The sequence below is a fragment of the Thermobia domestica genome, chromosome 12 (genome assembly GCF_964235325.1).
Source record: "Thermobia domestica chromosome 12, izTheDome1.hap1.1, whole genome shotgun sequence".
Classification (NCBI taxonomy): Eukaryota; Metazoa; Arthropoda; class Insecta; order Zygentoma; family Lepismatidae; genus Thermobia; species Thermobia domestica.
The window spans coordinates 62,008,621-62,021,600 of NC_137465.1; the positions used below are offsets into that span (position 1 = coordinate 62,008,621).

The 12,980-nt window shown below is 37.4% G+C and overlaps 1 protein-coding gene and 1 non-coding gene across 3 annotated transcripts in view; one reads left to right on the plus strand and one right to left on the minus strand.

The window, feature by feature from the left end:
- Positions 1–12,980, minus strand: part of LOC145666485 (uncharacterized) — a 500,852-nt gene that overhangs the window by 407,069 nt on the left and 80,803 nt on the right. The window lies entirely within an intron of this gene.
- On the plus strand, positions 9,168–9,239 carry TRNAG-UCC (transfer RNA glycine (anticodon UCC)). Its single transcript has one exon. It is a non-coding gene; the product is annotated as a tRNA-Gly (tRNA).

The window sequence follows — 12,980 nt, forward strand, 5'->3', positions numbered from 1 at the left end:
GATTCCCTGCGCTGTTAGGCGTAGTTTCACAATAAACTTACACACTCATGTTGCAGGTTTTTTGCTGCAGACTGTACAAAATGTCATTAAAATCTGAGATGATGAGGTCCAGTCACTGTGTTGAATTGATATGGAATGACCTCACGTGAATCTCCAGTTTGCCTCATGAGGGACCCAGGATGCGACATATCAATCGATAAATTACATTAGCCTAAACAAGATTAGACTTGAAAGCTTCTTCGTGGCTAAGCGGATAGCGTACGCGCCTTTGGCGTGGGAGACTTAGGTTCAATTCCCGGCGGTTCATGTGGTTCGGATTTCACATTAATCAGTAGGTTCACGCCTCATATAGCCTCGCTGCTGAACGGGACGTTAAACTCAAACCAAACCAAAAAAAGATTAGACTTGAGGGTGAATTCTCATGTGCAGCTTAAGAAAATCGAGAGAAGCGCATTTTTATGGCACTAAAAATTGTGTTGTTCGTTGTCAATAGTAACTCTCAGACTATATTTCGCGACACCCCGGTTGGAAGAACCTGCATTAATATAATACGAATTAAAGTTATGATCACAATCATGTTTCGTTACAAGGCAATGCAGAACCAAAATTTGATAAGAATGGTGATATAGCAGCAAGGTTTCTTATTCTTACCTACCTTTCGCAAACAAAATCCAAAATACATGAAGAAACAAGCTCCGTACGAGGAAGACAACACTCAGCGACCATGATGCATACAAATTGGGGAAGAAACCATCTTATAACGGAGCCATCTCATCGCCATTTGAGTGAAATTATAGATGACATAATGTGATGGTGGCCCATGTATATGGCTCTGTTGAAGACAACACACAAAGTTTATCTCATGTAAGAAACAACTAGTTTTATAAAGATCTAAAGGCTGATAACTGGCTGCACAACATTTTGTGTGCGTCGGAACAGCAGTTCTCAAACAACATATTACGCCTACGTGCCTTGTCTTCGGTACTGTACAAAACCTCACTGCAATACGCCTTTCCTTAAAATGTTAGTTGGTAATGCTGAACTTGTGACTACATCGCAAAATCCCGTATTCACGCTTCTTTTATTGTGACTATAAAAAATATACTCTAAAAGATAATAGTCGTCGTTTACGTTAAAAACCCAGAACGCTATTTTTTCCTTTTACTTTTTTTTCTCTCTTTTGAAAAGTTTCGAAATATAAATGTGTGTACGCAAAAATAATTTCAATGACCAAGTTATTTGAATGGTTACCTTTTATCTAAAAATTTCGGCAAGTCTTTGAAGTGCACACCATTAATCTTCTGGAATTTCACGTTGGCTGATAGATTAATTGCTGATGTTGCTTTTATCAGTAGACATTACCATTTTTTCTTCAAGACGCTGGTTATATCAGTATATCTATTTTATCAACAGCCAGAATAACAAGAGTTTCTGACTATTACTGACTAAGCCCCACAACTTGTATTGAATTCAGACTACTTCTTACATTGCAAAAGTAAAGCTATGAAATATTTTTCCGGGGGCCTAATTGAATTAGGTAAAAAGTTATCTAATATTATATACTAGCACAATACCTGCTCTTCGCAACGGGGAGAATACATTTCAGTTTGGATATAAAGGGTTGAATTTGGATTTAAACGGTATCGGAAGTGTCACTGTTAGTCTCAGCGACCCCGAAAACTATGGATTCGACAGTAATATTGATCATTTTCGATCATTTCTAAATATCTCTCCTCCCTAAGCTGTAACGTCAAAGTGAAATGATAAATACCATCCCGGCCCGAACCTCACCTATGTTAATCAATGAAAATTTGACTGAGATTGGTCACCTGGTTCAAGAGTTAAGTCAAAAACATAATTACTTTAATCTTTTATTTTTGTAGATTAAAAGTAACTGGACATGTGTCCCAGGGTTTTTGAAGATTTTCACTTTAACGCGGTAAGAGGGGATTTTATATAGCCTATATTTTTTTGCCACACTGAAAATGACGTCGCATGCTGTTTATGGTCGCATCACGGAAAAACTGCTGACTAGTCTGAAATTAATTTTGGAACGTTGTTAGTATCTACTTGAAACTGGGTTTGTGTCACTGTGATTAAATGGCGTATCCTATGGGAGTCGCCATAGATTCGACAATCACTGCCAGATTAAATTGGAATAAATTTGTAGAATACCTATACAATTGATGTCCGTAGTCAAGACATGAATAGATATTTTCTTTTGTGACTACGGGTCTACGGTGTAACTGGAGAACAAGTTACAGGAGCTCCCTCACGGTATCGAACCAATATACTGAATTAAAAGACCAGAAAGAAAGTCATTTCATCAGGAAGAAACTCTTCTGAGGTGTTCTGGATCATTGGATTCTGGATTTTGTTTCTTAATTAATGATGTGATAAAAATGGAAGCTTAAAATTATTTCGGACCGATGTGTGAGCTAAGAGAGAAACGGGGAGATCCTCGAGAAAACCCACCCATACGGTGTTTGTCCATCACAAAGTCAATTTGGCATGAACTGGGATCGAACAAGTTACATCAGGGGCCAGAGATGAGCACCTACAACGATAAAATAAAATCATCAACCTTTTCTTTCTTTCATCCCGGATTCCAGCACCATATACAACGATAAAATTCACTCTGGTTCCCTTTTTTTTATAATAAATTCGAGCCATTAAATAATACACATTCCATTCCGTAGTTTGATTCCATTTATTTATATCTTTCTATATGTTGTCCTGACAACGACGTTCCAAAACCTTATTATTTAAAACATATGAATATCTTTATATATTAGCATTATCGACAATCATATTATTTGAAACATTTCTTTCTCTTCTTCTGCAGCCAGCCTAGTACATATTTCGAATAACTTATGACCCAAAGTCACAAATATACAACAAATTACAAATATACAATACTGTTGTATATTATGGCGTCCGACGGACTTTCTTTTTATGAAGTTAATGAATATTATATATTTGTAATTTGTTGCATATTTGTGACTTTGGGTCATAAGTTATTCGAAATATGTACTAGGCTGGCTGCAGAAGAAGAGAAAGAAATGTTTCAAATAATATGATTGTCGATAATGTTAATATATAGATATTCATATGTTTTAAATAATAAGGTTTTGGAACGTCGTTGTCAGGACAACATATAGAAAGATATAAATAAATGGAATCAAACTACGGAATGGAATGTGTATTATTTAATGGCTCGAATTTATTTATTTATTTATTTATTTGCCATCAACACAACAGGCATAAGCCCAATTATAGTGTTGGTGTATTACATAATACATTTACAATAGTTTTCTTAAACATAGAGTTTATATTGCAGATGTCAATTTCTTTGTGTTTGATACATATTTTGTTATAAGTAGAACACATTCTCCAAATTGGTGATTTCAATAATACGTTGGTCCTTGCTTTTTTGCAATAAAACAGACCAGAGTTATTAGCACGAGTTTTAAGTGTTGGGACATGAAATTTTAATGTTGATATGAGATCTGTACAATTAAATTCGTTTTGTACTATTTTATGGAGAAAAATCAAATCTGTCACATTCCGCCTTTGTTCAAGTGTAGGGATACAGAAGTTGTCTATTAATGTTAGATAATTTTCATAATATGGATAGATTCCAGTTGTCTTGTACGTCAAGTATTTGATAAATTTAGATTGGACCTTTTCCAGTTGGTGTCTGTATTGCTGTTGTGATGGGTTCCAAATCACAGCAGCATATTCCAGTTTTGATCGCACATAGGCATAATACATTTTTGTTAGTGTAGTACTATTGTTAAATTCCTTTCCAATTCTAATTATGAACCCTAACATCTTGAAAGATTCGTTAACTATGTTCTCTATATGGTTATTAAATGTCAGTTTCGTATCAAATATAACTCCAAGATCTCTGACTGAATTTAATCTATTTAGTAAGATCTGATTCATTGAGTAATCAAACTCTATTTGACTTTTGTTTCTGGTAAACGATAAAATGTTACATTTGTTTTACATTATATATAAAAAAGGGAACCAGAGTGAATTTTATCGTTGTACACCCTACCACTATGCCCCCCTATTAAAGTTTAAAGAAATGAAATTTTGCATTTTAACGTCCCATGATTATACCCTTTAGCCTGAAGGAGACACATAATTATACCCTTTAGCCTGAGGGAGACACATGATTATACCATTTAGCCTGAGGGAGACACATGATTATACCCTTTAGCCTGAGGGAGACACATGATTATACCCTTTAGCCTGAGGGAGACACATGATTATACCCTTTAGCCTGAGGGAGACACATGATTATACCCTTTAGCCTGAGGGAGACACATGATTATACCCTTTAGCCTGAGGGAGACATATGATTATACCTTTTAGCCTGAGGGAGACACATGATTATACCCTTTAGCCTGAGGGAGACATATGATTATACCTTTTAGCCTGAGGGAGACACATGATTATACCCTTTAGCCTGAGGGAGACATGATTATACCTTTTAGCCTGAGGGAGACATGATTATACCTTTTAGCCTGAGGGAGACATGATTATACCCTTTAGCCTGAGGGAGACAGATGATTAAGACAAATGAATGATGGAAGAATTGGTGGAATAAGAAAGTGGAAGTAAATGGGAGTACCCCGAGAAACCTCACGGACACGATGTTGTCCAGCAGCTATTAAAAGTTAAGGCGGCATGAAATGCTCATCTCACCATCACGAACTCCAGGTTCCACTAATAATGTCACATATCTTAACTGAGTTTTCTTTTAGTTTCTATCAGCCTTCAGGCCCATAAACCAAATGCCTTAACAGAAAACTAAACCTCTTATTATCAAGAGCTTCAGCTGAGTGAGCAGCACCCAGGCTATATGAGACGTGAGCACAGTTTAACATGGGGTCTGAACTACGGTCTCCCGCTGGGAATCGAACCCAGATCTACCGCTCCGTAGACACGCACCCTAAGCTACAAGAGAGCGCTGTGGGGGGAAGGGGGAGGAACACAGGCTGTCATGGCAGTTGTTTCTTGACTTTTCACGCTGAAGTGACTTGTAAAGTGCCTTATGATGCTGATTTAACAACGAAAAAATATGTGGTGACACTGAGATATAACCCGGAAACCGATATTGTTACTGAAGGAGCGATAGTATTGTAATTTTAGAACTTACTAATATAATATTTGAGCAAGATTGTAAATTACATTCCGTTCTCTTCTGCACTGGAACATACTGCCATACGCTCTACAAAAATTATTTTTGAATTCGCTACGTCGGTACATTTAAAAGCTACGCTAACGCAACAAGAATTGAACTTTTTTTCTTGTAAGGAAGACAACTTCATGAAATACATAAACAAACAAGCCCTGACAACTAAAACACCCTGCTGTTCCCTAAGCTAATACGAGCATCCTATTTCTGCTGCGAGAAAGCAAGACAATTGACAACCGCGTGCCACTCTATGCCAGTATAAGAGGCCTCACCCTTCACACAACACCTAAAAACGGAGCTTTTGTAAGTTCCCCATCACGCATGTAGTATTAACAAGATCAGTTCTTCCTATTTCAACCAGTCCATTTGCTTGAAAGTCTGGCTACACGCTATTTACACTTTGTTGAAACATTTACAAGATATGGTGCACTCCCTCTTTCTGGCGTCTAACTTTCTTCCAACTTAACCTTCATCGGTTGTAACAATAACCTTGCCCTTCTTAGCATATTTTCTACATATTTCTTAAAGAACTGTGTTTCCTCCAAGCATATATTCTCTCTAAAAGGGCAAAGAAATTTGAATCTCTTTCATGAGATTTGTTTTAGATCGAATAAGCTCTTATTATAGCCAATCGTATATCAGGGGTGGCTTTAGGATTTTCATTTTGGGTAGGCCCGCTCCCTCTCTTATGAATACATGTACACATTTGATTGATTAATGACAGTAGAAAATTACTTTTACAGTAGTGGTCGGTGCTATTTGTTAAATAATTATCTGGAAAATAGATTTATTCTTTATTGTATCTTTAGCGTTTATATATTTTTCGAAACTTTTGGGTAGGCCCATGCCTATCCAGCCTACCTGCTAAAGCCGCCACTGTCATATACGAACAGATGAACATCAGCAACCCATAAGACGATGTCTCTATTAAGATATGTTGGTCACAAAGCTTCAAAATTATTTTAGAGCCCATTTATATTATGATATTACACTGTCAACTATCACAAGTCTTATCAATATAATGAAAGTAAACAATACACTAAAATGATCCAACAGCATAGACAATTCGAGATAACTTTCCATCCATTTCTTTTAGGGAGAAAGAGTTTACCTAAAAATAAGTATATAAATAAATAAAATAAGACTCATGGTCAGAAACACACACACAACTTAAAAAAAAAAGATGGATATTATGATAATATGGCCTTGTGTCCATCTTGAATAAAGAAAAAAAAGCTTTCTTACAAGACTGGCTAGAATATTTATTATAAAAAATAAACTCGAGTTGTAGAGTGTCCGAAACAGTTACTTTTCTAGTTTATTTTCTATAATAAATATTCTAGCCAGCCTTGTAAGAAAGCTGTTTTTCTTTACTAAAAAAAGAGTGATTTTTCTTGAAGTCAATCATTTATAACGGTTTTATGAGGTGGGGGCACGCTCTCACGATCAAAAGAGAGATAATTGATGATTAACTGTCACCTCTGTCTTCTATTAGTCCCAGGTACGCTATCTGCTTCTTGTTCTCTCTGTGTGATTCGTCGAGAATAGGAGTACCAAGTGATGACCTAACGAAGTATCCAGTGGAAATGACTGGTTTAAGCCAACCAGGCGATGATTTAAACTTCACATCTTACATGTTTAACACTTCACAATTCCCATCTTACTGGTCCACATGACCGTAGTTGTTTCCTTCAAGTAACGACCCCATGTCCTCATGACACTGCTGAATGCAGAGATGATGACGCTATTCGGCTTCACGAACAGCCACCCATTCAGCTAGTAGCCAGACTCCGAACTGTACCATTTCGTGAGAAAAAACAAATGTAACTTAATTTTAATGCAATATTCATATTAGGAAACACTCGCTACAGGACATTTCCATGTTTTCTCATGCCGCCTTGAGTACCTGCTTAGGTTCGCTTACATATGAATGCCAGGTGACACGGGGTTACGACGTTTGTGAACCGTATTCCGAAAGTCGGTAGACCTATATGATCCACAGACTCGGTGACCCGGAGATTACGAAACTACTTCATCTACACGGAAAACCGTGATTCAATTAACACAATGTAACCAGGCGTATGTATTTGGTAAAATCCATAAAGAAAAAGCCTTTTTTTCCCCTTAAACAGTTTTTTTAATAGATTTGCTTAATTTTATTTAATTACATATGGATACAAGTACGTTTGTTCGGCCTTAACGTTTTATACAACAGTGGGGCTATGAAGGACGGGACCTACAACTTAAAGTGGGACCCGAACCACTATTCCGTTTGCACCCAAAAGGAATGGTTCTCTACACCGAACACCTAAAGCGAACCCTGTTTCTAATGTTTAAACTAGCTAACACTGCTTCTTCCAGAAAATTTTGTCCAGGAGAAGGAAAATGTGAGAACTCTACACTCAGTGATAATTTCAGGATATGACCCGGGGAATTACCCCCCCCTTCCCAAGAGACGAATTTTTTTTCCAAGACCATACATCCTATCGTACTCCATATGGATTACCAGTATTTATGTAATATTATTTTTCACCCCACGATGTATTGAAATTCTCCCCGGAGAAAAATCATCACTGGCTACTACCCTGGGGCAATATTTTGGTATACGGAATGATTTATCTGGTAATTTACTGGGTGCTTTTTTCACTTTTGGCACACCACAATTTGGAAGATTTACAAGTAAAATTCAATACTTTGCATAAAAAGGCATATTTACAATGAAATTTCTGCTGGCGATACAATTAAATACAAAGTAATACACCTGTACTTTAGATTTACAAATATACTGCTGTAAAAACCTGTATTTTAGGTTACTAGTGTAAAATCATTACAAGTGTTTTACGACCGATAAAACAAGTGAGTTCATATAAAAGATTACTATTTTCCAGCATCAGTGTATTTTTGGACAGTGTAGCCTACAGAAGATCAGTGCATCAGTGTATTTTATGTTTAGTAGTGGAGTGCTACAAGTAAGAAATCCTGACATGTGCTATTGAAGCCCATATCATTGACAAAAGTCACTTGTTTTCACCCTCGCTTACGTGTATACCCACCGTCGCTGATGCGCCTGGTTCCTTCAGACGCAGTCCATCGCTACTGCTTGGGCTCCCAGCTACGCTCTGCCCTGACTCGTTAGATAGCAATTGTGCTTTTTACTGGCCACCTAGCACAAGTTGGTTTGTGTTTTTGAACTAGTGTTTATGCCGTACATCCGGACGCCGTATTTATATGCAAATCTTAAAACAATTATAATTTTTTAAAGTATGCTTCTGAAGATCCCTTGAATTTTATCTACGCTGAGATATTTTCTTGTCGCAAATCATTTAGAAGCCAGTAAGAAGGAAATTACTGAAATAATTATAATTTTCAACGATCATTTCGAGTAATGCGCCAAAAGTAAACCTGCACGATTTACGATAGCTCGTAGTGGGTGGTTTACCAACGCCGGGAACAACATTTCCCACCCGAAAGTATGCCTGGAAGAAACATTGCATATCGATTGGTATCTGCAGTGATTTATCCCTGACAGTAGAACAAAACAGTGTATCATTTACAAACATCGTCTTTAACTTTTGTGATGCATATAATCAATATCTTGTACCGGGTTTAAACCCCGTGCATAGTATTTCGACTTTCACAAAATTGGTGCAGAAAAAGGGTGTTTCAACACCAAACAAATACTGAAAATATCACATTCTTATACAACATAATATACGCACATGATACAATATGGAAAGCGAGAATAATTACAATAGTATTCACTTTGCCATGCATATCACCCAGCTCAAGTTGTTCAGGTAATCATTGTCTTTTATCGGTTATGCGGCATGAAATATAAATATAGTCCAGCCTTTAAAAAACGAGAAGGAAAATGTGACAAGACACTCGATTCAATTTATCACCGGAGCAATTAGAAATCGCTGAATGACAAGATTACAATAAGCACTAACGAATCAATGCGATGGTGGTGTAGTGGTTAGCATAGTTGCCTTCCAAGCAGTTGACCCGGGTTCGATTCCCGGCCATCGCAATTTTTTTTTATTTTTTAATATATTAAAGTAGATAGCGCCTGTCATTAAAATTTACATAATTTTTCCTTAGGTTTAAGAAACTCGTAGGCATTTCGGTAAGCCTACTATTATAATAGCCTATTGTTACAATTAATAGTTCTGACGCCATAACTGCCTGACGTCATTCAACTGATCCTTGCTTGAAGTCAATTCTTGAGAAGGGCAGAATCCTTTATCTGAATATTCTACCTGATGACAGTTTCCTACACTCTTACTCAGGGTAAGGGTCATTAAGTCAATAATGCAGAAATAATATTTTTTGTGTCTTGAATGTAAACATAGTACATGTTATACTATTTACTTCGAACTATCACCAGCGCATTCTGTTTGTGCAACTTTTTAATTAGTTTTCTCTTAATGCTCTGCATCAGTGATAGGCAAATGGCGAGTGTTTCACCCGGTCCGCGAATTAAAAAAACAGGGGGGCAAGGGAAGGGGAAGTCCAGAGGGCCTCCTCGAAAATATGCTTAGAAGAAACAATGTGACAAATACAATTCTCTTTCTATCTCTTTCTTCACACTAAATCTATAATTGTCTTATGTGAACATCTGTAAACAAATTTGAATTCACTTTAGAATTTACCTTTAACCCTTTTAGGATTTCCACTTTCTGAAGTAAATTTTAGAATCAGTCACTGCTTCCTTACTATTTATCGTAGGATCATGGTTTATACCTCGTTCTTTTCAGAATAGAACATCTTTCCAACGGTACCACTTGTTTGTCCGTATTACCCACCAAAAAAAAAAAAAAAAAAAAAAAGGGGGGGGGAATTGGGAAACCGGGAATCTTTTTAAAAAATCAGAATTTTTGCGCTCCTCTGGCCCGGGCCTGGATTTACGTAGGGATTTGGAAATCTCTTGAAAAATACGTAGTTATGTACACAATGCGTGTGCAAAATTTCGATCTTCTATCTTGAAAACAAAAGGACGTCAAAACAATTTGAAAAGTCTGAAGGTGACTCGTTTTATATTATATATATATACGAGGGTCATTCGGAAAGTAAAGAACGTTTTGCGCTAGCGCGTGTTCCCCCACCCCCGCTGCCGCTGGGTTATTGACCTGGGCATGCTTTAGCCTCAGTCTGGCACCAGCTGCGATCCGCTACGGTCCGTTATTGCTTCGCTGTGCGACTGTAAAATGTGCGATACAATTACTGATCCCGCCAAGTGTGAAGTTCGTAGTGTGATAAGATTTTTGAATGCAAGAAAAGTGCGTCCGATAGAAATTTATAGACAAATCACTGAAGTGTATGGAAATGTAATGAATGAAGCATCAGTTCGTAAGTGGTGCATTACGTTTAATGACGGACGGACGAATGTGCACGATGAGGAACGCTCGGGCCTGCCTTCTGTTGTGACTGACGAACTCAAAGGAAGAATTGAGCGGAAAATTCAAGAGGATAGGCGATTCCAGTGACTTCCACCTATTCCCAAAGTTGAAAGACTTTTTGGGTGGAAGCCACTACGGCAGTGATGATGAACTTAAGGAAGCTGTTAGTGATTGGTTCAACAGTTTGGCGGCAACTGTGTATGCCGAAGGCATAGAAAAACTTGTACCACGGTATGACAAGTGTTTAAATTTACACGGCAACTATATGTAACACAAATTTCGCCTTTGTATATCAGTTATTAAAGTGTTTATACAAAAACGTTCTTTACTTTCCGAATAACCCTCGTATATATATATATATATATATATATATATATATATATATATATATATATATATATATAGATAGATAGATAGATAGATAGATAGATAGATAGATAGATAGATACAATACTCTGCCTATATATATTCTAAAATTTTACAGCATTAGTACTATTTGGCCTAGGGTCATGGTTCAAACGCCATTTTCTTCAGTATAACGCGCCCTTTCCAACGGTACCACTCACATGTCTGCATCATACACTTGAACCAGGAAATTCGAGAAACCGGAACTTCTTAAAAAATCATCCTCACCGAATATTTGCGCCCCTCGGTCCTAGGCCAGAGTTCACGTAAAAATCTCAAAAGAAAATTGAGAAATAGTCAAAGATTCACACAATCCCGTATGCAAAATTTCAATATGATATCTTAAAAACTAAGGACGTGAAATTTTTTTGAAATTTCTCTTAAGAAAAAAAAAAGTCACGTACCTCCGCCTACACTCGGCGCCGCCAAATTGACCATCCGGTTCCAAAACGCATTTGGGGTGTTCTTCAGGCCATGCTTGATTGACCAATTATATTATATACTAGCAGCGTTCACCCCGCTTCGCTGCGGTCACCCCGGAACGCAATAAACTTTGTTACTTAGATAATTTTTACTTTTTCGCTTTCAAATTGCAGTAAATGTTAACATTATAGCGCCTGTCATTTATGTTAACCCGCCGAGTGACACGGTCATGCGGGTTGCATATAAATACGTTTATTTTTATACCTATGATGAACTAACAAAGGATTTGTACGTTATGGACACTTGAATGGTCAATTATCTCAAGACACTGGTAATTAAAAATTAAAGTGATATGATAAAAACCATCTAGGGTCCAAATCCTAATAACCCCCCAAAAATGAAAGAAATTGGTTCAGCCGTATTAGCGTGATGAGCTAACAAAGGATTTGTGCGTTCTCTTTTATATAATATATATATATATCGGGTGTTGCAAAATAAGTGTTACAACTCTTGGAAGGTGACTTCTGTCACTGAGACAAGAAAAAAAGTTCTCTTGAACTTTCGGCTATCGGGCATAGTTTCAGATCTACAAGGTGCCGAAAGCGTGGGAAAATGCTTTTCGAACGCCAATAGTTCGGGAACTATCCTACGTAAAGAGGGCGGGTAAAAAATTCACTGAAGAAGTCATACCTGCTGTATTGAATTTTGCATGTTTCACAATCCTACCATGCACGCGCAAGGGATTCCCCAAAGGAACGTAGGGAGTACCGGATAATCTGCCAGATGAAAATTGGTCTAAACGGATATGAATTGATATTTTCTACCAGGTAACAATAATTCGTTTGTATTAAGTCGATATCTGAAACAAATACAAAATGGCGGACAGCTTCATAGCCGTTGTGTGTGGTTGCATAATCACCAGGTACGAATGCTGGCCAACAGTGACGTTCTGAGTATTAAGTGTAGCGAACCTGTACTCAAATGCTCTAGAAAGACATCTGGAGTGTCGGTAGAGCACAACAGATGAAGCAGGGTGATCAACATCTGTGAAGACACGTAGCGAAAAATGCCCAGAAATGCACTTATACTCAGTAAACAGGAGTTCAAAGCGTCGGAAATGTCAAGAATAGCATCAAAAATATGAAAGCCATTGCCAATTCACCAATAATATTCTATCAAACCGATGCAATATGATGTGTACTGCTGCATACGGATAAGGATGCAGCAATTGAGACCATGTTGAAATTCTGCTAGGGGACTCACAAAGAAACTGAGGAAACTAAAGGAATGGCACTAGTGGGATCGCATGATCGATATTGAAATGTGGCCAATGTGTGTGTTGATATCGACATGTAACTACTGGACAAATGTCAACATGTCTCATACTGCTGGGACACCGTCTCACGTGCGAAAACTAGGAAAATAACGTTATACATTCTGCTATTATATCTGGTGCATTTTTTAGTATAACATAACTAGAACACGATTGTATCAATTGCCCTCTTTGTTTGGGACATTGTCCCACAGTCGACACATATGAAAAG